The sequence below is a fragment of the Papio anubis genome, chromosome 5 (assembly GCF_008728515.1).
Source record: "Papio anubis isolate 15944 chromosome 5, Panubis1.0, whole genome shotgun sequence".
Classification (NCBI taxonomy): domain Eukaryota; kingdom Metazoa; phylum Chordata; class Mammalia; order Primates; family Cercopithecidae; genus Papio; species Papio anubis.
The window spans coordinates 71,584,419-71,611,897 of NC_044980.1; the positions used below are offsets into that span (position 1 = coordinate 71,584,419).

The 27,479-nt window shown below is 42.9% G+C and overlaps 1 protein-coding gene across 10 annotated transcripts in view; it reads right to left on the minus strand.

The window, feature by feature from the left end:
- Positions 1–27,479, minus strand: part of LHFPL2 (LHFPL tetraspan subfamily member 2) — a 163,056-nt gene that overhangs the window by 106,642 nt on the left and 28,935 nt on the right. Inside the window, exon 3 of one of the 10 annotated variants that reach the window (XM_031666264.1) lies at positions 10,213–10,404. The exons of 7 other annotated variants lie outside the window; for them this stretch is intronic. The gene's annotated coding sequence lies outside the window, so the exon portion shown is untranslated. Of the gene's footprint in view, positions 1–10,212; positions 11,506–27,479 lie in introns of those variants that run through there. 2 more of the 10 variants (XM_031666263.1, XM_031666266.1) reach the window with 2 other exon arrangements.

Below are 27,479 nucleotides of genomic sequence, written 5' to 3' on the forward strand. Positions count from 1 at the left end.
TGTGTCCTGTAATCCTTGACATTGTCCTCTACCCTCCTGCCTTTATGGAACACTTTCTTTCTGACAATTATTAAATAAGACATTCTTGTGGAATACTTGGCTTTGTTAAAACCAACTCTTGCACAAGGGAAAAGAGGAGAGGAGAAGCCAGGAGACCTTGTGCCGTGGGGGCCGCAGAAACAGAAAGGAAGCTTACTAGTTGAGGCAGCAAGAGCAAACACAAGGCACATTTAGAACATGGATAAGAAAAAAAAATAAAGGGCAACACATATAATCACCAGGTTTTCTTATAGTTCTTTCTGGGCACACACAACTGGCATGAACATGTGGTTGGCAGGTCTGAGAACTGAGTCCTAGAGACTGAGAGCTGGCAGAAGGGCTGGGAAGGGGGCACTATATCTGCTCCATCTGGAGAGTATCTGATCGCCATGGTTCCCTTCAACTCATTTTCATTTGATGGTCTTTTCACAGTGCTCAAGAGCACACAGTCTTCCATTAACAGGCAGTACAATAGTCTTTTAACAAGCAACACGGACCTACAGTGAGGGGTCAAAGAGAAGTCAGATGCGTGGCAACAGAATTCCAGCCAGGAAATTCTGGAAGACTCCAGAAGTACTCAAGACATGGCAAGGCATTCTCTCCCAAACGCTCAGGAAGGACAGAGAGCACCTCCCTCGAAGGAGTGCAGGATGGATGCCTCAGATTTCAGAGGAAGCCTCTGCAGATCCACAGCAAATTCTACTGAGGGAATGCTTTCCTCAAGAAGACTCTCTAAGAGTAACAAAAAGTCAGAGCTAATTTGGGTTTGTCTCCTGTGTAGTTTCTAGTTCTCAGTGTAAACTGCATAAATTCTCTACCTGGTGCGGGCAGCAGGGTGCTGTTTCCTTTTCTCTCCACCAAAGTTTCACGATTCTATACGAGACTGGCCCTTCTTGATTGAGCATCTTTTGCTTTCTTCACTTCCACTTTCATCTACATTAAGTTCTGCCTGATTACTCTTCAACTTAGTGAAAAAAATCAGATACAGACACACGTACACACACACACACACAGAGTCAGCTGAATTACTCCTGGCCATCCAGGTTGGTCTTCCTGAATTTTAAAAATGATTCAGAATGGGGAGTTATTGTTTCTTGGGTACAGAGTTTCAGTTTTGCAAGATAGAAGAGTTCCGGAGATGGTGGTGATGGTTGCACAACAGTGTGAAAACATTCACTACTACTGAATTGTATGTTTAAAATGTACATTTTATGTTAAGCGTATTTTATCACAATTAAAAACAAAAGCCAACAGGTGTTCCCATGCCCGGTTGTGGCAACTCTCGCAGAATCTCCGTCCCTAGTGTCTGCTTGGAAGCAGTCACTACACGGCAGTTCTGGGACACTACCGGGTGCTGACATTCGTTCACAGGGCACGAAAGAAAATGCCAGCTGCTGCCCACAGTGAGTGCTTTTCCCAGGGAGTAGGCACAGTATCTGCATCAGGGACGCCTGATTCACTTCTCATCCTCGTGGGAATCAGGAGAAAGATTTCACAGCCCTGAAGTACAACATCTAGGTTCCTGGAGTTAAGGAAAAGAAGAGCTAAAGTCAAGAATGCAAGGTCCTGAGATCCCTGGTAACATCTTTCCACCTCTTGTTTTACGACTGAGGAAGACAAGCCTGGGGCCTTAAAGGCCCCAGCTGTCTCTCCCAGGCACCTCTCCCTTCACACTCCAAAAACAATATCATTTTCATGACAGAAAGCTCTTTTTAAAAATCCTCCATAAGATCCTCACAGACCTGGTCCCTGTCTCCAGAAGGTCACGGTTTATGATATACCATTGTGACCACACTAGTTGAAACATATGGGTAACAGGTGAGCATACTAAATCAATATTTGAATAAGCAATGACGTACTTATAATACATCTGGTAGTGGTCAAGGACACACACTCTCTGGGAGAAGAGGCAACCTGAGAAGTAACCAGACCAGAGACTGGAAGGACCAAGTGTGTGTGGAAGAACCTGAGAGCTCCATACACAGCCTAGAGGAGCAAGGCTGGACCAATTGTCTATGAAGGCCTCACTCACAAACCAGAGGGCATGGTTGTCCCCAGTCCTTCCCTACTCTGAAACCTATCCACAAGCTGACCCAGGGCACCCTGCTTGATGAGGCAAGAAGGAGCGGGGATGGAGAGGATATCTCATTCCTATTCGTCTTCAAGGTAACACACACAAAAATAGCAAACTCTTGTGTAGTGCTTATTATGAACCACTCTTCCAGTAACTCGTAGATAGGAACTCATTTAAGCCTCACAAGCCCAGGTACTGTTTTGTCCACTGACAGAGAAAGCAAGATAGAAAAAGGTTAAGGAGCTTCCCCAGGTTTCAGAGCTAGTTAAGTATGGGGGCCAGACAGTTATCCTGGCTCTTAGACTTTATGCAATCCTGCTTCTCTGAAACAATGGCTATTTTTGTAACACTAGACAAGAAGAGAGGCTTAAAGACATTCGGCCCTATGTAGCATGTTAACTCTGCTCCCCTATTTTTAGCGGGAGAGGCAGCATGGCTTTGTATAGACATCCTCCGACTCAACTTGGGCAGGATGTCAGCTAACTGTGTGGCCTTGGACACATTAATTAACTATGAGCTATTCACTGCATCTGTAATATATGCTGTCTAATGTATCTGTAAGGGTTAAATCAAGTTCCTAGCACACACCTAATAGATAGAAGCTATTATTCACCCAGGTGAAAGCTCCAAAAACAAGCAGCTGACACACAGCCACCATCTAACAAATTAATCAAAATCCTGTAATAAAGTAATAGTGGCTATAAGCTTAAACTGGCACGCAGCAGTCAGTTCATAGCCAGAGCCCTACAAATCATGAACAGTTCCTTCACCACACTGTTTGGGTAGGGATTCTATAATTTTTCCTAAGTGTTCCCCTGGGATAAGAACCAAGACACAAGAAAGAGAGAAGGGACAAACTTACAAGTTAGCAGAATGTTTTACTTAAAAACACAGTGCAAAAGTTGAAGACAAAAAAACTTGACATTTTATAATAGTCTTTGTTTGATTCTAGAAAGCCAAACAGTCCCTAATTACTAAATCACATATAGAACGGACATAGCCGCCCACGACCAAAGAAAGAATATAAATTGCATGTCACATCTCAACTTCAGAGAGAAACCATCTGATGTGGCTAGCTTTCTCAGTGGGTGCTAGCATTGTGTTCTTTCCTTGCCCTTAGAGGAGAGTCTGGGGACCAGCCTGGCTGGCCTAGCTGTCTCTCAGGGACCAGATAGCAAACTTTGTACCCAGCATGTTTCGAACTCACACTCAAGAATGTAACAATAATCAGCAATGCCATCTAAACATGCACTGATGAACAGTTTTCAGAACTGCTTCAAACCAGGAACTAAGGTAAAATAACAAGTTAGACAAGCCATATGCAGACATCCCGCCTCCAGTCAGGACGCAGGGATTCTCCTTCCTGGAGACAGACTGTATTTTTACAACAGGCTTTTCTATTTTCCTTACACATTGCTTCAACTATAACAGCACAAACCAAACATCTGAAATAATGAGTCACCTACTGGCTTGAATCCGAAGCACCAGGTCAAATGCAGTTTAAGCCACGTCAGTGCTTAAAGGCAACCCTCATGTGGTGAGTGGACAGATTTCTGCCACCAGAAATCTATAAGCCCTTTCCACCTAGCTGAACAATGTCTCAGTGTGGAAGGCAAGACAAGTGTTTCTAGCGTTCAGGACCATACTAGGAGAATCTTCTTTCTTCCTTTTTTTTTTACACAGGGTCTCACTCTGTCACCCAAGGTAAGTGCAGCAGCGTGACCACTGCTTACTGCAGCCTTGAACTCCTGGGGTCAAGCAATTCTCCCTCAGCCTCCTGAACAGCTGGGACTACAGGCTTAAGCCATCACACCTGGTTAATTTTTTTTTTTTAACTTTTTTTGTAAAGACAAGGTCTCACTATGTTGACCCGGCTGGTCTTGAACTCCTGGCCTCAAGCAATCCTCCTGCCTTCGCCTCCCAAAGTGCTGATATTACAGGAATGAGCCACTGCAGCACCCAGCTGTTCCTTCTTTCTTAATTTGCCTCTCTTTGGAGGTGATTCCTGATGAGGAAAAAACAAAAAAGAAACTCAAAAACTTACAGCATTTTTTCCTATAAGCATTCTGGTAAAGGGGAGTCCAAGAGAAAGGAGGTTTAAATGAACAATAATGGTATTAAGTAACATTACAAATATTGTTTGTGGATTTAAGTTTGTTCTTGATTCTACAAAATATGAAAGTCAAAACATTCTTTCATTGGTTAAAAAAAAAAGCAGCCCTCTCTGCAGCTGTTCTAGACTGAACTGAAGATGACAAAGCTTATAATAAATTATAAGCAACCCTCATGACATCTAAATTATACACTGATTTTCCTCCTTCACAATATCATTATAATATCTACAATTAAAGCCAGACAAATATTGGAAATTGAATTGAAAAGATATATAGTTACAAGATTACTTCTCAAGAAAGATGCAAGGAGAAAGGGTCCTCATCCCAAAAGACTAGACTTGCAGGAAACACAAGCTCACATCATCCTACAGAAGGTAAGCAGCTGCCTAGAGGATGACCTCTCTGATAAAAGAGTAAAGCATGCAGGCATGAACGAATCAATGAACATTTGAATGAAACAGCCCTGGGATCACAAAGTTCCAAGAATATTTTTCACGAGTCTCACAGTGCCCAGTTTTCCTTTAACATAAGTCTGTCTTAGCTTTTCTAAGACATACCTGATGTGATAAAGAGAAATCTAGTAAAAATGATTGACCTTCCTTGGCAATCTTTGTGACTCCTACCTATTCATTCCAACTCTGCTTAGGGATAAAAGTGTCATGTGCCTGTCTGAAATTGTCTCCTACAGCCATGTCTGAATTATCTAAAAGTCAGGACACCTCCCCGCCACGGTCCCAGAACCCAGCTAGGAAACCCAGAAAAGGCATCTACCAAGGAAATGCTGCCCAAAGCCCAGTGAGCCACATTCTGATGCTGGTAGGTTGTCAAGTATAAGCAAAAATCCAGAAAATACAAATTCTTCCTTTGATAATAATATTGACAGTTTCTTCTGCTTCTAAATTTTTGCCTTCTTCCCATTAAACCACAAAAATTAAATGACTCTAGGTTGCCCACACTGCACAGTCTATAGTCATATGAAACTAAAATTTAAACTCATAAAAAGAAATTCAATTACTATTGACTAAACTGCAAAGTAATATTTAACACACCAAACAATAATTTTGTAAGCAGAGCAAACTGCCAAACCTGGTTCTCAGCCATTGTTTCCATATCACAGTCACCTGTGTGACTCGGGAAAGTCACTGATGATCAGCAAGCACCATCCTCGGAGAGGAAGGTCTGGTGGGGCTGGGGTGCAGTGGAAACAGCCCAGGAGCGAGGCGCCAAGAGAGCAGCAGTCTAATCCCAGCTAGACTTTGCACTTCCTGGGTGGCCTCTGGGACACCACATCTCTTCCTTGTGTTTCCTCACAGGGAGCTCTAAAATGGGGGCATTGTATGAAAAAATAATCTAAATCTCTTCCAGTTTTTTTTCAATTTTCTCCCAACCCCATAGTTTTTTCCACTTAGGAAACTAATATAAGTTTTTCTAATTTTTTCCCAAACCCTGTTTTTTCCACTTAGGAAACTTAAAGGTCTCTTTGTGTGGAACAGAAGAAAAAATAAAGACAAATATACCAAAGTGTGTCTCAGAGCAGAGTGATTCAACATGACGTAAGAGTTTGTGTGGGAGAGTGGTGAACTGACATGGCAGATTATGGAAGACCGTGAACAAGAAGCTCGGAAAGTCAGAAAACTCTAAGACCCAATTCTTCAATTCTTCCTTCTTTGTTTTTCTTTTTAAGGTATAGAACAGAAGAAAAGTTGGGAGGAAAGAGAAAAGAAGTAACAAATAAGTCAGTAGTATTCAATGAACACTTATCAAATGTGCATGATGGTATGTTATAGGAATGAGAAAGAATTTAAGTGAACAGCAACATGGCCTCTGAACTCAAGCTATCTGTGATGGAATTCAGTGCATCATACACACTGAATTAGCATCTTCATATGCATTGGTATCACTGGGCAAGCTTGCTAGAAAATACAGACACCTGGGTTCCACACCCCTCTTCCCAAACATTATAAATCCATTTCCAGGATGCAGAGCCAGAAATGTTTTTGTTGTTCACCAAAACTTGACAACCACAAACTAAATAACAATGGAATCCAACTCTTGAATAATGCAGTTAATACAAAGACCCCTTAAGGCAACCCTGACTTAGTTATAGATAGCAAATATAGGTTAAAGCCCGGGTTCCCACTCCACGTGTCACGATAATCTGGAGAGCCACGGCAAACTCACAGGAGCATGAAGGGATATTACCATTTTTTAAGAAAAGCATGGTGAAGTGTGGGAATTATACAAACTACTAGTTCAAGTTAATTCACAAAATGCATTACATTCCTTTTGATGACATCATCTCTTTGTGAAACTGGTTTTTGCAATTACTATGATAATAAACCAAGCACATTTGAACATCAATGTGGAACAGGAAACCAAGGTGGGAATGTCAAATCCAACTTGGAGGCTTGCAAAGCCAGGAGGTATCCAACAAAGAAACACAGCTCACTGGTAAATGAAGGTGGTTATTCAAGAACAAAGTAATTTTATAAAAAGAAAAGCATATTTTCTTTCAATTTATACATACTACTTTTTCAAATGGCCCTTAAGTTGTTAGAACAGAAGTACCTATTAGGTTGTTTGTATGTAACTCCTAAACAAAACTGTTAAGTCCCTACTTTGGAAAAATTAACTAGACACTTAGAGGACCAAGAACAGAGAAAGTTTGGGAACTTCTGGGTCAAGACAACTTTACAATGGGATTTTATAGCATAAAAACATAATTCACTCCAACAAAATAGATCTCATGTTTCCTTCAGATAGATAAAGCATTCTAGTGGCATTCCAGAATACTGCTTTTCAAAGTAGTCTCAAATGAGAACAATGATAATCACGAATATGTCTGTCCACTGATTGGTCAATAACTGCATGAATCATTTTCTTCCATGTTATATTTCAAATACCATTCCAAAGTAAAAATGTATAGATGTATTATCTTGCTTTCATAGTATTATTACACTTGTACAACGCCTTCAAATTTATTTCACAAAATTTGAACATACGGTAATTTCAGTAACAGCCTTCTTAGACAATCCAAGTCCAGTTATCCCTAGCTTTCAAGCACCAGTCACAGAAGTGCTGCGCTCACTGCACCTGCTGGTCTGCCTAAGTCCCCAGCCAGTCCTACTCATCCTCCAGCCCTTGCTTGGCTCAGCCATACTGTTTTATCACACAGCGTCATTCCCCTATCCTTCCAAGTGTTATGGATAAAGTTCTATCTTCTCAATTAATGTAAATTGTACTTTGTTAGAGACAACCATGATTATTAGAGATAAAAACTTCCCAAGATTGAAAGCAAAGGGCAAACCCTACTTCTTTTTATTTATTTTTTTTTTGCGGGGGGTGGCGTTGGCAGACAGAGTTTTGCTCTTGTTGCCCAGGCTGGAGTGCAGTAGCTTCATCTCGGCTCACTGCAACCTCTGCCTCCTGGATTCAAGCAATTCTCCTGCCTCAGCCTCTCGAGTAGCTGAGATTACAGGTGTCTGCCATCACGCCGAGCTAATTTTTTGTATTTTTTTTTTTTTTCTAGTAGAGACAGGGTTTCACCATGTTGACCAGGCTGGCCTCAAACTCCTGACCTCAGGTGATCCACCCACCTTGGCCTCCCAAAGTGCTGGGATTACAGGCATAAGCCATCACTCCCAGCCCCTATTTCTACCAGGTAGAGCTTTATTAATGACAGACCATCATGCCTACACACAGATCCTGCTTGCCAGTTCAACAATTAAGCGAATAACAAATGTAAAGTCTTGCTGCCTAGCCCATGAGATCTTGTCTAGTTGTGACGTAGTACAAATAATGGCAGACAATGAGAGACAGCCTTCAGCAAGTACAACTGCTCCAACAATTCCGAATGCTTCCCATCCCTTAAAATCTGAGATTTTTCAAACTATCCCCCAAATTATTGGTAGTTTCTGAAGTTCTCTCTACATAGTGCCTGAAAAGACACATTTTTGAAATGACTGTTCAGAGTCAAATCTCTGACTACAAGAAAATGTTAAGTGATCAAGAAAATCTTGTAACTTTATGGCAACTAACCTCTCACTCAGATTAATAATGAACATGAGCTACTTCCCAGGAAAGCCGGGGAGATCAAACAACAGCTTATTCACGGTGAAAATTATTCTGAAAGACTAAAGTTGATAGCATTCCACCTACTAAGTTCCTGAATAGTTCTAAAAATTTCAGCATGAGGTTCTTCAAGATGAGCCTTCCAAGTAAAAAATTTACAAATATATTCTTGTCAAGTGAGCGAACTAGATACCAATTCTAACAAAAGCTCTGTTATTTCATGTTTTTCTCCCCACAGATGGCCACACCAAAGTTTCAAAGTAAGAGTTTATCAGTAAGCTCTTCAGTTTGGGGTTGCAGGTGATGAAAAAAAAAAAAAGAAATTAAAATTACAGCCTGGGTCAAAAGACAATTCCTCCACTTTCTGAGTTTCAAATATCAAATTATAAAACTTTCAGCGAGAGGCCAGGTGCAGTGACTCACACCTGTAATCCCAGCACTTTGGGAGGCTGAGGCAGGTGGATCACCTAAGGTCGGGAGTTCGACACCAGCCTGATCAACATGGAGAAACCCCATCTCTACTAAAAATACAAAATTAGGCAGGCGTGGTGGCACATCCCTATAATCCCAGCTACTCAGGAGGTTGAGGCAGGAGAATTGCTTGAACCCAGGAGGCGGAGGCTGCGGTGAGCCGAGATCATGCCATTGCACTCCAGCCTGGGCAACAAGAGCGAAATTCTGTCTCAAAATAAATACATAAAGCTTTCAGAGAAATAAATGACAAGCAGACAATATACTTAAGTCCTCAGAGAGATATTACTAACAAAATAGTATGAAGGACGTTGGTAACTAAAGTCAAAGGTTCTGGCTCAGAAAACACTTTCCACAACGGAACATAAACAGCAGATGACCAGGACAATGTTTTATTTTGGCCTGTGTCTGAACTCAAATTAGCCATTTAAAAAAAAAGTTAACTGAAACTCCAAAAACACTAGAAAGTAAAAGAAAATCAGATTTAAATCTGCCCAACACTTGACCCGCATGTGTGCCATTTGCTCCAACCCCACATCAGAGTGACCCTGCAGGCCCTGGGGGTACTCAAGTCCAAAAGATCAAGTAACAAGAGGCAGAGAAGCCTCAGAGAAAAAACTGTGAAAACACAATCGAGTAGAACAATTCCTACCATTTGGCCTAGTGATGAAAGGAGAAATGAGGTGTCATTGAGGATGATAAATATTTGGACCCTTGACTTCTCTGTGAGGATAAAGCAACAGAACAAACACCTTTTCTTGAAGGGATGATTTGGTTTGCCTTGAGATTTACTAAGCTGAGATGATTCAGCCATGTTCACAGTTGAGAAGGCAGGTCCCAGAGCAGACAGTACCAAGAATGTACAGACACGGCCCTCTCACTGAATTCCTCTGTCCAGGGGAAGTTCTCACTAGCAATGTGAATTATTCTCAGGTTTGTACATAATTGATATTGATGGTGAAGGGCCCCGTAGCTTAGGCAGCCTCCCCGAAAAGGAGCTGTTTATTCTTTAAGAACAAACTAATAACGAGTAAATCTAATAAGACTATAAACCGACCAGGCGCAGTGGCTCACGCCTGTAATCCCAGCACTTTGGGAGGCCAAGGTGGGCGGATCACGAGGTCAGGAGATCGAGACCATCCTGGTTAACACGGTGAAACCCCGTCTCTACTAAAAATACAAAGAAATTAGCCAGGCGAGGTGGCGGGCGCCTGTAGTCCCAGCTACTGGGGAGGCTGAGGCAGGAGAATGGTGTGAACCCAGGAGGCAGAGCTTGCAGTGAGCCAAGATCCTGCCACTGCACTCCAGCCTGGGCGACAGAGTGAGACTCAGTCTCAAAAAAAAAAAAAAAAGACTCTAAACCATGTCTGTGTAGCAAATTTATACCACCAGTGAATTCCACAGCACTAGAGGGGAAAGAAATCATTCCAGCTCCTCACGCACAGTCTCTAGGGTGGGCTGAACACAGGATGAAATCCTCTCCGTTGGCTGCATTCTCATGAGGCCATCTGCAAACGTGCTGGAGAAAGAAGAGAAGCCAGAGGACTTGGAGGGTGGAGAGGCTGGGGGAATGCTCCTGCTCCAACTTTCAGTCTCTTCACGGGAAAGTCATTTCTCTCAGAGCCTGTGTTCATCCTGCACTGGAAACACAGCTGTGTCACCACACCTCTAGTTAAACACTGCTCCACAATCACAAATATTGCTGCTGTCAGTACGAAGGAGTCAATGGGTGTGGGGAAGTTTCCCTTAAAATAAAAAAAATTTTAAAAAGACTTCTTATAAACTGTATTTATGTGGAAAAAATACACAGATACAACTTGAGACTCCCCACTACCCCCTTCAAAAAAACTCATGAAATACGGTATTACTTTGAAAAGAAGTTCCATTGAAATTTCCAGAAAAGGCAGAGTATACTTATCTGATGTATACTCTGGAGAAAGAATGACAAACCGTTGATCTGAAAGTGTACACAGGGTTAAAGGAGATGATGATGGCAATGGAGAAGGGAAAAAAGAAAAAAATAGTAAGACCCAATGATATTGACAACTTCTTTGACTTTCTGAAATTAGCTGGTTGTAAAGTGGAAAGATTTCTGTTAATGTCACAGAAACGTGAAAGATGCAATATTTGCAAAACCCAAACAACTTAAAATTCTTATCTACCAGCTTCACTAAAGGCATTTTATTAAGCTAAGGAATACGGATTGAAAGAACATATCCTTCTCAAATTCTCCATTCTTTCACCCAAACAAAAAAGTATGGCACCAGAAGAGAATGGTATAAGTTTGTCACATAGATGTGATTGATTTAGATTTAGTCCTCATTTGTTATTTAAGAATGCCTCCCTGTAGGGGAGTGTGTCTGACTCACAGGGACCCTTCACCATCAACACCAATTCATATACAAGCCTGAGAACTTCTCCTGGGCAGAGGAACTCTGATCTGGAATTCAGTGAACACACCCAACAGGACACCTAGCGCCCAAGGCCTTGGGGGAACAACCTGCCAATGCTGCATGCAACCCAACCCAGAGGTCTACACCACTTGCCCTGGTCAGAACCAATCATGGCAGCTCTCATTTACTGAGCCTTAGGAGCCAGGCCCATGCAATTAATCCCTTCATGGCAATTATCTCATTTAAACCTTACTACCACCCACAATGAGGTAGGGTTTTGTTTGTTTTGTTTTGTTTTGTTTGAGACAGAGTCTTACTCTGTCACCAGGCTGGAGCGCAGGGGCGCGATCTCAGCTCACTGCAACCTCCGCCTCCTGGGTTCAAGCCATTCTCCTGCTTCAACCTCCCGAGTAGCTGGGACTACAGGCACACACCACCACACCCAGCTAATTTTTGTATTTTTAGCTGAGACGGGGTTTCACCATGTTGGCCAGGATGGTCTTGATCTGTTGACCTCGTGATCCGCCCGCCTCGGCCTCCCAAAGTGCTGGGATTACAGGGGTGAGCCACCGTACCCAGCAGAGGTAGGTATTATACACATTTTAGCAAGATGGAAACTGAGACTTGGCAGGGTTAAGTAACTGATTTGGATGTTACAACCTGTGCTCTCAACCACTATACTGAATTTTCTCATTTACTGATTGGCCTACAGCAAGCAAAGTCTCAATTCAGATATCTGAAAACTATTATCCCTGTATCAGCAAAAAGGGTTTAAACCTCCAAGTCAATTCTTTTTTCCTTCCAGGTGTTTTCTTCTTTCTCATAATATGCCCTCAGAGGGCTCTTAAAACAAATGGGAAGTAAGCAATATGGAATAAGAGCTACAAATGAGTCCATACCCTTTACCAGAAAATTTTCTTTGGAGAAATATATCCACAGTAATGGACCCCAAGAGAGGGGGAAAAGCAGTCTGCTTAAAGATGTTTGCTGGCTGGGCGTGGTGGCTCATGCCTATATTCCCAGCATGTGGGATGCTGAGATGAGAGGATGGCTTGAGCCCAAGAGTTCAAGACCAGCTTGGGAAACAAAGCAAGACCATATTCTACTAAAAAATTTTTTTCACTTAAAAAAATTTTTTTTTTAAAAAAACCACAGATGTTTGTAGCATTATTTATGCCCGCTTCAAACTGGAAAGACCTCAAATACCCTGATTTGGGGTTAGCTAAGTATACTATGACACAAAAAATGATGAAATACTAAATGAGCTATTCAAAATGAAGCAGAATGTGGGCCAGGTGCAGTGGCTCACATCTGTAATCCCAACACTTTGGCAGACTGAGGCAGGAGGACTGCTTGAAGCCAGGTGTTTGAGGCCAGCCTGGGCAACATGACAAGACCCTACCTGCCTGGGTGACATAGCAAGACCCTATCTCTAAAAAATTAATTAATTTAAAATGAGTAGAATGCAGTTAGTGCAGATACATGGAACGTAAAATTATAATAATACTAAATATTTTAAAGCAATAGTATATACCTACCACTTAAAATTATAAAATGGTCCCACACAGATACAATATCAGAATCAAAGTCAGGCCAGGCACGGTGGCTCACACCTGTAATCCCAGCACTCTGGGAGGCCGAGGCGGGCTGATCACCTGAGGTCAGGAGTTCAACACCAGCCTGGCGAACATGGCGAAACTTCGTCTCTACCAAAAATACAAAAATTGGCTGGGTGTGGTGGCGGGCGCCTATAGTCCCAGCTACTCGGGAGGCTGAGGCAGGAGAGGTGGCTTGAACCCGGGAGACAGAGGTTGCAGTGAGCTGAGATCATGCCACTGTACTCCTGCACTCCAGCTGGGGTGACAGAGCAGACTCCGTCTCAAAAAAAAAAAAAAAAAAGAAAAGAAAAGAAAGGAAAGAAAGAAAGAGAGAGAGGGAGGGAGAGGGGGGGAGGGGGGGGGGGGAGGAGGGAGGGAGGGAGGGAAGGAGAGAGAGAGGGAGGGAGGGAGGGAAGGAGAGAGAGAGAGAGAGAGAGAGAGAGAAAGAAAGAAGAACCAAAATCAGAGAGAAATGAAATGTAAATGAGAATTCAATCTGCTATACTCTCTTTTTGCTGGTTGTAAAACTAATAAAGAAGCAAAAACTGTATGAAAACTTCAAACAGAGAATAGATTGCTATGTGATCCAAGAAACTTGTATTCATGACACTACGTGCACACCCTGATAACTGAAGTTAATTTCTTAAGTTTTGTTATTACTGTACCTGTCTGCACTTTAGCTTCTTGAAGGCTGCCTTTAAAATAAAGTTGACAGTATCTCTGGGGAAAGTAACAAGGTACAAAGTTCTATCTACATCAGTGCTGCTCAGAAAACATTCCTTTAATCCTTTTGTTTATTCTATTCCCTGCATTTATGAACTCTCTAAATCCCTTCTACTTAAACCACAGCACTAAAGCACTAGGATTAAAGACGTGGTGAATTTTCTAACAGAATGTACTTAACTTTATGTCTGGGCAATGTGTTTGCACAGTTTCGCACTTTAGTGATTTGCTGAATGAACCTCTATGACATAATGTGCCTGAAAAACTCATCTTTCAAAATGTGTTTTATCAGAAAATATGACAGATTTCCATTGCTTCCCATAAGAAAAGGCTGTCCAGCCCCACTGCAGACTGAGTGTGTGTTACTGGGCTTCGAAAGCCAAGTGCAAAAGCCACGGCTTGGCTTGGATTTTCATTATATTTCAAACATTATTAAGGAGGCCATTTTAATGAAAAGTGTTACAATTAATTGTTACCCCCTTTGAGTGGCTAAAATCAGACATTCTATAGGACACCCAGGCAATCAATGCAACTTCAAAAGCTGGGGGGGCATCAGGATCAAGACCAGCACTGATGCACTGCCTGGACTCTGAGCAGGGTGACTTGTGTCTGGGAAATACACGGCCCTGACAGGGGCATCAGGGGATCTGTTTCATTGGCGACTCTCTGTGCCCTTCCAGCCTCTTTCAAAATACACATCAGGACTTTTCGGGTCTTTTATGTCATTATTACCGCCCCCATGACCATGTTACCACCTTGAACTGGATAGAATGTACACAGGTCACCTAACAACACAGGCTTCTAAGATAAGTGAAATCAAAGAAAAGGCAGTACCTTTATGCTTCTACCTTAAAGGGTCAATTTTAATTAAATAATTCTTACTAAGCCACTTTCTCCTTTGGTCTATCACAAAATTTCATTTAAGCATGAAGACACAACAACCTGCAGATCGATCATTTTTGGATTAATCCTCTCTCCATCTTAAAATTCCTCAGAATTTAATATAAGCCAAAGACGAATTCTCTCTTCCTAGTACTGTCAGCAGACAATATTAATCACCTTACATACACAATCTGTTGTGAGGTTCTTCCAAAGCTTTCACACACGCGCTATTTAACCCTCACCATCCCCATATAAAGTGAAATTGCTTTAGTCAGCTACACTCAATATCACATTTTACAAAATTAACTTCTCTAATATGAGGACTGATGAAACAACAACAAAATTAAACAGGTGTCACCTGCAAAAATTCTCTTCTCCTATGCAGAGCTCAATTTGATTCAGCTGATACTCACCAAGTGCCCACTCTGCCTCAGGCAAAGTGCTCCTGCATCAGGTTTCTTGAAGCAAACAAAACTTAACAAAATAACCTTATGCCAGTCCCTAAACATTTCTTTTTTAAAAACTGGTCTATGAAATCCAAAAGTCTAGGGCCTCCTTATTTGACAATTTTAATGCACCTTTACTTTCCCAATGCCTAAGCGACCATCTGGTTTCAGACGAGCATCTCTACAAGCAGCCTTAACTTTTTTTATGCCACCAGGGACTAGGCAGTGAGTTACTGTGCTCAGTGCTATTTAATGTACAAGACAGAAATTTATTAAATGGCAATGAAGCAGTAATTACTAAGTTCCCTAGTGGCTCAAAAAGTCAGTAATTAAATACCACTTAAGACTGAGAGTTATTAAAAGGCACTAACGGAACAGTTCATTAAACAGTACCTTAGTGTCCTCAAAGGGTCATTTCCATACAACTCTCCATGATCAAACAGTCTCTGGGGAAATCCAGCTGTTTGCTGGGGGGAAAAAATGTGAATTATCACATAGTAGCCAACTCCAGCCAGAAACCCTGGCATTTGGCTGGACAGCTGAGCAAGAATTTTTTATTTTTTTTATTTTTTTGATAGAGTCTTGCTCTGTCGCCCAGGCTGGAGTGCAATGGCGAGATCTTGGTTCACTGCAACCTCCACCTCCCGGGTTCAAGCAATGCTCCTGCCTCAGCCTCCCACATAGCTGGGATTACATGTGCCAACCACCATGCTCAGTTACTTTTTTGTATTTTTAGTAGAGATGGGTTTTCGCCATGTTGGCCAGGCTGGTCTTAAACTCTTGACCTCAGGTCATCCACCCATCTTGGCCTCCCAACGTGGTAGGATTACAGGCACGAGCCACGCGCTCAGCCTGGGCAAGCATTTTATTCACCATCCCCCCTTGCAAGTCCTTGGCATTCTGACTTGCCTAGGAACCTAGGCGCTGGGTGTAACAAGACAACACCCCCAACATGGTCCATCACAGTCTGTCTCTTTTACTGATCACACCCCAAGATGTAGTGTATCTTCCTCTTTATTTTATTTTATTTTTTTTCAGATGGAGTTTCCCTCCTGTTGCCCAGGCTGGAGTGCAATGGTGCGATCTCGGCTCACTGCAACCTCTCTGCCTCCCAGGTTCAAGCAATTCTCCAGCCTCAGCCTCCCAAGTAGCTGGGATTACAGGCACCCGACACTACATAAGGCTAATTTTTGTATTTTTAGTAGAGACGGGGTTTCGCCACGTTGGCCAGGCTGGTCTTGAACTCCTGACCTCAGGTGATCTGCCCGCCTCAGCCTCTCAAAGTGTTGGGATTACAGGCATGAGCCACCGCCCACCCCCGATGTAGTGTGTCTTCTACCATAGGTTTGTATTTCGCCATTCTGACATGAATAAAAGACATTTAAAAATAAGTTATTATCTAATCACATATAAAATTTGCCATATTTCCTCTGAGAACCTCCTCCTAAATGTCTTTTTTGTGCATCTTAGTTACCTCCATCCAGTTGGTTCCCACCTCTCATTCCCGTTTTATCCTAGACTAGCCTCTTCACTAGCTGGTTCTTCCCTGTAGTTACTGACCCCAGTCTTCCCAATCAAAATTGAACATGAAAAGTCCATCTCCTCTAGAAGGCTTTACCTGATAAGACAAGACACTGAAAAATCTTCCAAATATGCCTTCAATTTCCAAATAAGTTTACAAAGAAAAGTAGTAGGTTCTTTTTTTTTTCTCCTAAGTCGAAGGTACCTATGCATCTTGCTTGTTGTTGCAATAGTCTGAACAGGCAAAGTCTATATTTGGTAGATCTATGTAATGTCCAAAGGGAGCACAAAGTGAATGTTAAATGTGAAATCACTCTAGGCAGTAAAAGAACACACACTAAAAAGCTTTTAAGAAGATATGTGATATCCTTATCATTAGATGAACTCAAGAAAGTATAAAAGAAAGATAAGCAATTAAACAATGAACTGGTAAAAAGTTTCAGGTGACACCAGGGGATGGACAAATGAGATCAAGGAGATAAAGTTCAAAGAGGTGGAACCACAGGCATTAATCACATGGATCTGGGAAAACTCACAGACTGAAAGGAGCAGAGAAAACATTCTAAAAGGAACCAGAGATGCTCCTGAAAGCAGTGCCTCCTTAGCAGGAACGCCAGAATACTTACCTGAAGATTATACCTTCAAATAAGAATTATGTTTTAATGCTTATCAAATTACAAAACAATATTTGCTACTTTTACTGACAAAAGCTCTCTTTAGCAAAGTTTTAGGAGTAATATGAAAATATGGAACATAATAGATTGCCCAAAATGGAGACTAATAAAGGGACTGTTTTAATTACACAACCTCCATGTGACAATTATTTAAAATACAAGTCAAGCAAAGACATAACTGCATTCTAGAATAATATATGGGAAAATACAATTGGGCTATACACTTTTGGTTTTTAACTACTGAAGCTACAAAATTCATCATTAAACTTCTCCCTAATTAGTGATCTAAATTATATTTGCCAAAAAAAAAAAGTGCCTAAAAACTCTCAGATATTTAGTGACTTAAAATACATTAGAGAATAATGTTAAAGTCAGCAAGAGGCTTTCCTTCTTTATGGGATAATAAAAAATGGCATGACCCTTCTGCAAGCAGTTTGTCAACCTGCATGAATATCCAAAATGGTTATACTCTGACTCAGGAGTTTTAATCCACTTACTATCATATAATTAGACAAGTGTAGTACAAAGATGTTTAATGGAGCATTATTCACAATTGGAAAAAAATCCATCTATAAGAGATTGTGGCCAGGTACAGTGGGTCATGCCTATAATCCCAGCACTTTGGGAGGCCAAGGTGGGTGGATCACCTGAGGTCAGGAGTTCTAGACCAGCCTGCCCAACATGGTGAAACCCTGTCTCTACTAAAAATACAAAAATTAGCTGGGTGTGGTGGCACAGGTCTATAATCCCAGCTATTCGGTAGGCTGAGGCAGGAGAATCACTGGAACCCAGGAGGCGGAGGTTGTTGTAAGCCGAGATCGAGCCACCACACTTTAGCCTGGGAAACAAAGCGAGACTCAGTCTCAAGAAAAAGAGAGAGAGAGAGAGACAGAGAGACAGAGAGAAAGAGAGAGAGAGAAGCTTGCTTACATAAATTACAGCACATCTATACAATGGAACATTCTCCAGATACTAAAAATTAGGTGTCTCTAAATCCATGACACATAAAGATTATCACAGTCCATTGTGAAGAAAAAAGAACCAGTGTTTTCTGATACCTCATATCTGAGGTTCTGAGGATATATATGTGCATGATGATCATCAAAAAATGGGCAACAACAATTTCTAGAAAATGGGTATTTGACATGGTTTGCAATTTACTTGTACTTTCACCTATTGTTTGAATTTTCTACAATAAGCACTTTCTCTTTTGGACAGAAAAGAAACCAGAAAATTAAGCTCCTTTTATTTTGAAGGAAAAAAAGTCATTGGTGTACCTTAAAAAAAAATCTTTTTGTGGAGAGAATAATAGCCATCCTTTATTTATAGGATGAAAATTCTCTGTCATACATCAGAAGCTCCGAATGGAAACAGTCAGACCTTCGGGCTGCTGAAACTCCTGCCCTGGGCAGCAGCTCCCAGCATTAATGGGAATCACCTACCTAAACCTGCCAGGGGACCAGAGTCACTTACCTAACCTGCCAGGAGATGAGCTGGGCATAGCAAGCTCCAGTCAGACCCCACTCAAGTCACCCCACCCCAGGCAGACCACCAGCCTAGCCTCCCAGTCAGCAATGCTGGCACCCATGCCACACTGTAGGAAAAGAGCCCTTGGGTGGACTCTGAGCCCCACCAAGAGCAGGCAGGAATGCAGCGTCCTCGTTCAGGAGCTGCCAGCTGGACCTTCTGCATTCAGCACATGTTCCTGTCTGAGAAGGAAATGGCTACTAAATGGAAACTTCTTCAAGAAAAGGGTCTGGGAGAACAGAAAAGATTCAGATGCCTTGGGCTTGTTCCACTTTTCCACAGATGGAGCCACTGGGCCCCGAGAGACTCAGTCCACAGAGATGAGTAAGCCAAATACTGGCAAGATTCCACTCAGGAGCCAAGGGCCTGCTGGGGACCCAGAACTGTGGTGTGCATGGGAGGATGGCATGGCGAGCAGGAGAGGCCAGAAGGCCCTCTTTACGGGCTTCAGAAACCCAGGACACCAGCACATACCACATGAAGCAAAAAGCCTATGAATCCAAAGAAACTCCAGGGAAAAGTGTGCCATCAGTAGTCCCGCTGGTACAGACTCTCCTCAAAATCCAGGCTCTAACAATGAAAGCAGCTAAGAAGAGTTGCACTCGCTGCTGCTGTCCCCTCTCCCTCCAGCACTTGCTCCCTCCCTCCCACACGCTCCACCTTCCTCTCCTGTGCATTACTGAATCATTGTTAATCCATTTGAAAAATGGCCACATGCATGGACTGAACCAACATTCTGACACACATCATGTGGCAAAGAGGAGATGTCATTAGACCACAAGCAAAAAGAAAGGAGCATTGCACGGGCGTTAACAGAATACTTAAGTGCCCTCCTCAAGGAGCCACAGGCATGGAGTGGTGCAGCTCTGATTCAGTTAGGCTTTCACTGCTTTGTTACTGAGAAGGGAAAAAAAAGTTCATGAATTGCTATAAGCAGACAGATGAAGGAGGTATAAATTCTTCTTCTAAGACAATAGTCTTTAAAATCAAACAAAACATGATACCAGTGTCCACTAAGCAAGGGCTGAGTCCTTGCCCTGCTGTAGGAGAGCTGACAGCAGGCTGAGCTCAGTGCAGCACACATCCCCAGGCAGAGCACAGGCCGCTGTGAACTGTGGCCCAACTGCAGGGCCAGTCCAGGGCAGGGCGAGACCAGTGTGGGCTGAGGGGCAGTAGAAATGCTCTCAAAGGAGAACTCCGCCTGGGCTTTGAACTCTGTCCATTGTCAGCTTCTGCACTCCAGCAGGGCTCAGTGTCACCTTCTGACCCTGGCCTATGAGGTTTCTGGGCTCCCTGCTCAGTAATTGACATTCCAGAGCTTAAGGAGAGGATGCTGAGCTCAGACCCCGACCCCAGGAAGTACCACCAGAATCCTGGGGTAAAAGACTGGGAAGTCCCGCCCTGGAGAAGCCTGAGGGCTGAGGATCAGGCTTCAGGGCTGGGGCAGAAGGAGCCCAGGGACAATTACTAAGGGGGATGGTGAAAAAGGGAAGGCCTAGATGACACCAGCCTAGGGAGTCTGGGAGGAATGTGGATTTTATCCTACCTGTGACAGGAGAAGACTGAAGATTTTAAGCAAGGGAGTGAAAGTGGTCTAAATTGCCACCTAATTTACATTTTTAACAATTCTGAAAGCTGCTGTGTGTATCCCAGATCACGTAGGAGCACAAACTTTTTTACTGAAAATCTATCGTTGAAACTCAGAACATAATGAGGCCACAAAGGGAGAAGCCTTTCTAATTCCATTTTCCCACATGTGATACAGACAAGTTCTTAGAATGCATGCACACATGGTAGGAGCTTCATGAGTTAAAAACCCACAGTGCATTTTAAGACAGTCCTTTCTAGAGAGTGTATTCCTCTCCGAAACAACAAAACAACTATTTTTATTTATTTGTGTTTCTTCTCCCAAAAGACAAAAGAGAACAGGAAGACAGAAACAAAATATTACTTTATAGAAAAGGACTATGACATTCCATTACAAATCAGTTTGGTTAGCTGTTGGCTGACAATGGAGCATTTTTCCTACTATCTCCTACTTACTATTCAAACTCTGACTCTGTGAAAACACTTCTCCCATCCAATTAAAGAGGTTTTTTAATCTAGTAGAAAATTTTAATGAAAATATAAAAATCATCCTGATCTTTTCATAAATTTTCCTTTAAAAATTAAAAACAGGAAAATAGCCATTAAAACAAACCAGTAGTATCAGAGTAGGATTTGCATCTTTCAGAACTGGAACGCCATTGTGTAGTCATTGCTCCAGAACTCTGAAAATATGACTACTATTTATCCACAGCCTTCCCTAGGCACTTAAAGTGCTTTACAAATATCATCCTCATAATAACCCCATAAAGAGAGGAGAGTTTGCTATAAAAGTTCATTGGCCATGAAAACTTGGCTCAGTTATTCAACAGCTTGATCCAAAAGCAATTATTAAAACTAATTTTTAACAGCAGCAAAAATAATTTGGCTGAAAGAGTAAACTAATAAGCAGTCAACTACCTAACCATGGCACACTTCCTCTACATAAAGGCTGCCTTTCCTTGACCCAGTCCCCAGAATCACTTCTATGAAACTGGCTCCAGTAAACAGCGACCACCCAGAAGCCTGGTGTCAGGGGCAGTCTTCAAAGAGCTGGACTCCCTTTTACAGCAGCACTTAATCCTGCATTTAAAGTGCCCTTAAGGCAGGCACCAAATGAGTTGGGAGATAGTGATTTCCTAATGAATTAAGGCTGAGCCAAGCTTCATAATGCATTAATGATGGTCCCCTAATAGTCTGAAGGCAGAGATTCATCCAGTCTCACCTCCCCACCCAGCTCTTCCATGTGCACAGCCGGTGATCCTGAAGTTCTCCTGGTAGACAAAGCACCAAGAAGATGGGTGGTTCCACGGAGCAGACAGCTGTACACAGAAGCTAGTGCAAAGAATGCCAATGAGCCCTTTTCCAGGTGCCTTCTGAGGAGCAGGGGCAAGGCCAAGGAATGAGGCCAAGGCCACAGAATATACTGCTTGGAAGTCAGCTTTCCTTATCAGCTTTCTGCCTCTGTTGTGGGCTTGCTTCTCTCTTAAGACATAGGTAAGTTTCTCAGATGAGAAACAAATGCAGCTGGTCCTGTAACACCACAGCAAACCTGGAACATGCACTCATTTTTCTTGGTTCATAAATCCAGCCTTATCCCATGTACCTCAGAGGCAACTGGAAGTGACCAGGCAAGGAGACCATCCCAGCCTTTTCACAGCATCGTATGGAGAAAAGGATTCACATCCCTGCTTTGCCACCGACTAGTAGAGTGCATTATTAACACAAGTCACTTATACCAAGCTTCTGTTGCCTCATCTGTAAAACAGGTCTAATACCCCATAAGGTGGTTGTGAAGATTAAATGTATTAATGAATGGGCAGTGTCTGGAATAAAAGAGATGCTAATTATCACTCTCTCCTGTTTGCAGAGGTTGACCTCCTCCTATTATCTGTGACTTTCACTGTTTATTACTCTCAGGTTCAAATTTTTAAATCCATTCAAAATGAACTATCCATGTCTATTTCATACTAAAAGAAAAGCCAGCCAGGATGATGATTTAAAACAGGCTTTCAAAATCAAGCAGAGCTACAGTCCAAAATCCAACTCTACCACTTATTTGGTTGTATGATCTTAGTAAAGTTGTTGGACTTCTGACGCAGATTCATCAGGTACAAAAAGGGGGAAGGGGGTTCATATCTCCAACAAAGGACTGATTATATGAAGGATAATGGGGAGGAATAAATAGCTGTCTCTATAAGAGAGCCCTGGCCAACATTCTCCCTGGGGCTTAGGACACCCTAAGCAAATGCTACTTCATCACAATACTGTCTTGTCTTGATCACCAGAGTACTCTACAGCAGCTGATGAACAGGCCCCTAGAAATAAGGCCTGCTCATTGATGTTAAATTTGGTGCCAATGCTACGAGAAACATGAGTTAATGAAAGGGTTTAGCTCCAAGTTTTTAAAAGCTTCATGGGTGAAATATGTCCAGACTGTCCTGGCCCTGAATCTGATCTGGTCACCCTCAATGTCCAGGGGCAGCCTGGCCTGTTGCCTGGGCATTTATAGCTGGCCCTTTAGCAAGCAAGGTCCAACACACAAATGCTACTAGAACAACTCTATCTACCTTCTCTGGCTTGGGAGTCTCCTCTTATCTCCACTAGGTCCCCAGAGGGTGGGAGATGGCAAGAAAGCTTGTTCTTTAAACAAGCTTTGGGTAAAGCTCTGGGTAAAGCTCACTCATTTTATCCACTTCTAAGCTCCACCTATGGAATTAGAAAAGCAGTGTTAAATCAAACTGATACAAGTGCTTCTCTCTGGTTATCTGGCACATAAACCTACTGTTTTTATCACCACATGCCAGACTCTACCCATTTTATTGTAAGTCTTTAGGAAACATTCTAAAATCATTTTGTTACATTTGAACTGAAACTTATGGTGGAACCCATGTTGACTTTGCAATATAAAAATATGAGCATCAATACAGCTCATGTTTAGAAAAAGAAAAAAGGACTAAAAAATTTAGAAATAGGAAGTGACTTTGGACCCTTTCAAATTATATTTTATCAAAAAGAAGTAACTACTGAACATTTCAAATATGGCAGGTTCTGTTATAACCCATTTGATCTTCACAAAAACCTATGAGGTATTACTGGCTCCAATTTACAGATGAGGAACTGAAGCAAAGAAACTTCAAGTAACTTCCCAAAGATCACCTAGCTGGTAACAGTCAGGGCTGATTCCAAACCCAGGCAGCCTGGCTCCAAAGCCTGGGCTTTTTACTACTCTACTAGCTTGTTTTATCTTACCTAGTCGCATTTAGGATCCCTGGTCTCTATTCCCTGACAGCCTTTGGGGAGACCAATCCCTCTCCCATAGCCAAAAGCCTCTGGTATGTGGAGTAGGGGGAATTGAGAGAGGAGATGGGGAGAGCCCTGTCCCAGTTGAGAACCATCATGGTAAACAGAAGACGAAATCAAAAGGCAGCAAGAAAATTTAAGCAAGAAATACCTGTTAGCAAGCAAAGGAAGATGATAAAAAGGAAGGAGAGACAAAGGGAAGATACATAACAGCATAACAGATTTTTCCCTCTTCCTACATCAAACCACATAATCTTAAACTGGTAATTAGACTAAAAACAATCCAAATTTTTAAAAAGTCATCAGGGCTCAACAGCTAACAGAAAACTGTTTTCTAAAAACAAATCCATATATGGTAGACATTCTTTATCTGCTCTTTCATAAACTCTAAGCACAAGATTTCAGATTAACTTACGACCTGCCAGACATCTACAAACCTAGCCTCTTGACAGAAGCATCGTGAGAAGCCCTTCCCCTTATTCAGTCTAATCTAAAAGCACTCAGATTGTCCCAAAATAAAAGACAAAATTTGATTCAAAACCTCATGCCAGGACTAATAAAAACCTATGCTATCATAAGGGAGCCACTCATTTGGCTCCGTAAGTATAAATGACTAAGAAGGTCAAGCTGATGGACACACAAAAAATACAACACCCACACTCCTTCCTCAGCCTGTCCTCTCTTCCCAACCATCTGACAGGGCGATGTTCTGGAAAGCAGTCACAGGTGACTCACCCAGATGACTCCACAGCAGAGAGGTTACCTTTGCAAACTGGTGCTAGGTAGGTTCTTAAGACCAGGAATGCTTACCTAACAGTTGCACTATCTTCTGCAACTTGCTCACCCACACTCTTCCCTCTTGTCCTCCTTCCTTCTGCCTTCTGTTCCTCTCCTCCCCATCCTCCCATTCCCTTGGCAATCCAACCTCTTTTCCCAGGTTTTTGTTGTTGTTGTTTCGGGGTTTTTTGTTATTTTTTTTTTTGAGACGGAGTCTTGCTCTGTCCCCCAGGCTGGAGTGCAGTGTCCCCCAGGCTGGAGCCGAGTGATCTCGGCTCACTGCAAGCTCCGCCTCCCGGATTCACGTCATTCTCCTGCCTCAGCCTCCCAAGTAGCTGGGACTACAGGCGCCCGTCACCTCGCTCCACTAATTTTTTGTATTTTTAGTAGAGGCGGGGTTTCACCATGTTAGCCAGGATGGTCTCAATCTCCTGACCTCGTGATCCACCTGTCTCGGTCTCCCAAAGTGCTGGGATTACAGGCGTGAGCCACCGCTTCCGGCCTCTTCCCAGGTTTTCTTTTCGACAACCCTGACTACGGATTGCTTCTGAAGTCATTTTACATAAAAATCACAGAAAGGGGTTACAAGAATTCCAAGGCCGTCATATCCAGATTTCAGAACACTATGCCAATAAACACTCATCTCCCCTAATCCTTGCTGTGTGTGCTGATGTGTCCCAGAGAAGAAGGAAAAGGATGCTAGAAGGGATTTAGGAAGTCTAAGGACATGTGATTGTCACTGGCAGTCCTTCAGAGCCTTTGCTAGGAGAGAACTATTGCTCTCCTTGCAACACCTCAGTCAACAGTTCCTGATACGAGTCTGACTCTTCTCACTGACCCCAGCATTAACAGTGACATGCCTGATGTCCACAGTCCTGACAACCTGGACTGGTTTGCATTTCAGCAGAGATCTGCAAAAAGGCAGCTTACCCGATCCACCTGCCCTAATTGAGAAAGATCCCTGCACATCGATTGTTAATTCTGACTTTCTCGAAGCAAACCCTAGCTTCTGGGAGAACTCATTAGGTAGGCCTCAAAATCTCAAGTGTCACAAGTCCCTTTTAATGACAGTAATTATGCCACTTCTAGAGTTTCTTTTTTCTTTTCTTTTTTTTTGAGATGGAGTTTTGTTCTTGTTGCCCAGGCAGGAGTGCAGTGGCTCGATCTCGGCTCACTGCAACCTCTGCCTCCCTGGTTCAGGCGATTCTCCTGTCTCAGCCTCCTGAGTGGCTGGGATTACAGGTGCGTGTCACCACATCCAGCTAATTTTTTGTATTTTTAGTAGAGATGGGATTTCCTTATGTTGGCCAGGCTGGTCTCAAACTCCTGACCTTAGGTGATCCACCCGCCTCGGCCTCCCAAAGTGCAGGGATTACAGGTGTGAGCCACTATGCCCAGCCTAGAGTTCCTTAAAAGGAATAGAAACTCCACACTTATGTGAAAGCTATTCATTTTCTCTAAGAAAGAGGTAAGTTGGAATAATTATTTATTTTTCCACTCTCACCAGCTCAGCCTAACGGATAGTATGTTCTACCTGCTTGTAGGCACATGGACATCCATCTGTGCACCCATGGGTGCAATTTTTGCAACCTACACTTTAACACTGCTCACCTCCAGGAGACACACCTTTTAGGGTGCTTCCCTAAAAGGTGCTTCCAACCCCAGGGCTGGATTTAGGACAAGCCCACCTCATCTTGAAAGAATAACTGCAAAGCTCTTTCAAGCTATGAACCTCAGGGAGGATCCACAGAGCTGCCTTAGAGTATGAGAGCAATAATTCAGGAGAGGGCACCAGATGAAAGCAGGGCTCTGACCCTACTGTCCAGATTAAACAGAGCAACTTCACTTTTTAAAAAATAGTTGTCATAAGCAATATTTATTAAAATTAAAATATTTGTTAATAGTTTGACAGACTATGCCAAAGAGGCATTAAAGTTTGCAGAGTGGGGCAAAACTTATTCCCAGGCATCATGACCCTTAAAAAATTCAGGGGCCAGGTGCAGTGGCTCACGTCTGTAAGCCCAGCACTTTGGGAGGCCAAGACGGGTGGATCATTTGAGGTCAGAAGTTCAAGACCAGCCTGGCCAACATGGTGAGACCCCATCTCTACTAAAAAATACAAAAATTAGCCAGGTGTGGTGGCAGGCGCCTGTAATTCCAGCTACTTGGGAGCCTGAAGGAGAATCACTTGAACCTGAGAGGCGGAGGTTGCAGTGAGCCAAGATCACATCATTGCACTCCAGCCTGGATGACAGAGCAAGACACTGTCTGAAAAGGAAAAAAAACTCTTCAGGAAGATCAACAAACTATCTCTCAAGAAGCTTCTGTAGGCCGAGCGTGGTGGCTCACGCCTGTAATCCCAGCACTTTGGGAGGCCGAGGCGGGCAGATCATGAGGTCAGGAGATCGAGACCATTCTGGCTAACATGGTGAAACCCCATCTCTACTAAAAAATACAAAATATTAGCTAGGCGTGGTGGCAGGTGCCTGTGGTCCAAGCTACTTTGGGAGGCTGAGGCAGGAGAATGGCGTGAACGTGGGAGGCAGAGCTTGCACTGAGCCAAGATCGTGCCACTGCACTCCAGCCTGGGCGACAGAGCAAGACTCTGTCTCAACAAAAAAAACAAAAAGAAGCTTCTGTAGTAAGTTTTTAGAAGAGCACCAGATGAAGACGTTGATTTTATTTTTTAGGAGCCATCTGAAACAACTTTTAATGGTGTCTCACATTTTGTGGGTCAAGGATTTGGACAAGGAGCAGCTGCGTGGTGCTGCTGTTGCATGTGGCAATAGCAAAGGTCAGTCACAGGCAGTATTCAGCCCGTGGACAGGCTGGTCTAGAAGCTTGGTTTGCATGTCAGTGGGGATAGCTGGAAGGCTGGGTCCAGATGAGACCATCCACTGGAGCTCCCGGATATGGCCTCTCCTGCCATGATGGCCTTAGGGGAACTGGACTTAGGCAGCGGAGCTCAGGGCTTGAAGAGCAGTGTTCCTTCCAACAAGACAGGCACTGCATTGCTTTCTGTGACTGGCCCTAGAAGTCAGTCCAGTAGCACGTACTTTTGTCACCTCTATTGGTCAGGGCATTGATAAGTCCACCCAGATTCAAGGAGCGGGACCCTGTTCTAAAATCCAAAACTTTCCCAACCATACTGTATATAAAGTAATTCAAACACTCTAAAGGTAACATGCACTTAGACTTGAACACACATGTTGAAAAAGGCCCGCTTCGGGACTCAGAGCCTGAGAAGAACGAACCAGAATGCCTGCCTTTCAGAAAATTGGT